Source organism: Scylla paramamosain, unplaced genomic scaffold (genome assembly GCF_035594125.1).
Source record: "Scylla paramamosain isolate STU-SP2022 unplaced genomic scaffold, ASM3559412v1 Contig5, whole genome shotgun sequence".
Lineage (NCBI taxonomy): Eukaryota > Metazoa > Arthropoda > Malacostraca > Decapoda > Portunidae > Scylla > Scylla paramamosain.
Genome location: NW_026973670.1, coordinates 1,495,001 through 1,497,500, shown reverse-complemented (window position 1 = coordinate 1,497,500; position 2,500 = coordinate 1,495,001). Strand labels below are relative to the sequence as shown.

Below are 2,500 nucleotides of genomic sequence, written 5' to 3'. Positions count from 1 at the left end.
ACAGGCAGGGAGAGAACGTTAACTTAAGAAAAGATTAGATAGAATGATAAGCGTGACAGGCAAGGAAGTGGACAGTATATGAAGGGAAGTGCAGTGTTGGTTTCAGTGGTATGGTTCGGTTAGGTTCCAATGCTTTAGCTCCAACCAGAGATGATGTACAAGTTGCCAGGGAATAAACGAGACTGGGCTTTCTGACAGTTGTACAGTGTGGCTCTTCTTACCCTCCCGGCCTTGCGACATGACACTGCAGGAAGACTTGACAGAATGAGAAGCGTGGCACAGGCAAGGCGTGGACATTGAGGAAGACTTGACAGAATGAGAAGCGTGGCACAGGCAAGGCGTGGACATTAAGGAAGACTTGACAGAATGAGAAGCGTGGCACAGGCAAGGCGTGGACATAAAGGAAGACTTGACAGAATGAGAAGCGTGACACAAGCAAGGCGTGGACATTAAGGAAGACTTGACAGAATGAGAAGCGTGGCACAGGCAAGGCGTGGACATTAAGGAAGACTTGACAGAATGAGAAGCGTGGCACAGGCAAGGCGTGGACATTAAGGAAGACTTGACAGAATGAGAAGCGTGGCACAGGCAAGGCGTGGACATTAAGGAAGACTTGACAGAATGAGAAGCGTGACACAGGCAAGGCGTGATTAACTATAGAAAAGACTGGAGAGAGATAAGCATGAGGTACAGGACTTGCGGATGTATGAACAGTATGTGAAATAAAAAACTAGTAAAAGAAAAATAATTGCTGGGTGTTGGAGCAAGTGTCAATCAGGTGGGATTTTTTTGGCAGATTGCACTGTTTCGTCCTTGAATGCTGTGATATGCTTGGTGAAGTAACACTGATTACTGCGGTTCATCCTTCTTTGTAAACATGTAAAAAAAAAAATGAATGAAAAAAGGTGCTGATTATTAGAACAAATATTAGTTTGTTGGGATTTCTCTTCGTAGATTTCACTATTTGTCCTTCAATGCGCTATGCTCGGTGAAGTAACGCAGATCACTACAGTTCATCCTTGTCTATTCCTAACTTTCACATCATGAGAGCTAAACAGTAAACAAAAAAAAAAAAAAAAAACGCTAATTAAAAAAAGATATGACGTGTTTATGATACAATGGCAGTTGGCAGCCCTGCACACTAGGGATGGCTGCCGTGTATTGTCCTGGGAAGTGCAGCAGCATGTTAAGCCACGCATGCCAACCTTACCGATGCGACACGTGGCCAGGCAGCAGGTTTCATTGTTCTGTTAGTTCCAGGGCTTACCAACATGGAAGGTGTAGTTGGGTAGCATGGGTAGCATACAAAAGGACTGTGGAATTGGTCCTATATATAAATTTTTTTTCGGTGCGCACTCAAACGGAAGGCAGCTTTTGAAATTGAATGTGCTGAAGTAGTTTTGTTGGTTACTGGTAAACGAAAAGGGGTTACTATGAAAATCGCCCTATGCGGCTGAGCTTGTGGGAAAGTCGAAGAAATAAATAAATAAAAAATCAACTTAATTCAATGCATTTCAGGTCGTGTTAACCCCTTCACTACTATTTAGCATATCTCTGCTTAATTATCAATCACCTTTACGTATTCCACAGCCACCTCCAATCTTTAAACAAGGCAGAAATTGCTAAATCTTCTCTTCATGGCCTTGTCTCATTCATTACTTCTGGTGCTGTTCATGTTTCCCGTCGCAATGAAATTCTAAAACCGTAAGTGACCTGTATGCTAAACCAGCTCTTGTCTGCTCCTCTCCGTTGTGAAGAGGTCAGTCAGAATTATATGTTAAATAGAAAGGGTTATTTCTTTTCTTCTTAAAATTACTAGGTCAGTCAAAATTATATGGTTAAATAGAAAGAGTTATTTTCTTCTTCAAATTATTGTTTCTGGTGATGATTTGACAAGAAGGTGTAAAGTGTGTAGCCTTTATGTTCGTTATCACACAAGCCAGCTAATCCAGTGTTATTTTGAGCCAGGCAGGAGAAACTGATCCAAATTTGTAGTGCTTTAAGGTAAACCATCCACTGAGATGAACCCAAACAGCAAACGAAAAAAAAAAAAAAAAACTGAAGCGCACAAGACACCGTTTACAACTTAATAAACTCCTCAGACAGCATAGAACACCTTCGGAAGCCACAGAACAGTCCCTGAAATTTACCGCATCAATACCTTAAAACACACAAACAAACAAACAAACACACCCATTAGAACGTAGCAAAATAAATAAATAAATAAATAAATAAATAAAAAAATAACACTTTTAGATGATCGTAAGCACTTAGAACACACAGAAGCTTTTCAAACCTACAAAAAGAAATTAAATCAGATACACGTCACCCAAAACCCGCAGAACAGAGGCTAAAGCAAACCAACACAGCAAAATGGAAGTATATCAAATTTTACAGTAATGCTTCATTGTCTTATAAATACAAAAGAAGAAGAAGAAGAAGAAGAAGAAGAAGAAGGATTAAAAAAGAAAGAGAAAAATGTATTATAAATTTTGATCCT

At 39.9% G+C, this 2,500-nt stretch overlaps 1 protein-coding gene across 16 annotated transcripts in view; it reads left to right on the top strand.

Annotated features, from left to right (window-relative positions):
- The window catches only part of LOC135096590 (voltage-gated potassium channel subunit beta-2-like), a 51,336-nt gene that overhangs the window by 14,762 nt on the left and 34,074 nt on the right, over nt 1-2,500 (top strand). The window lies entirely within an intron of this gene.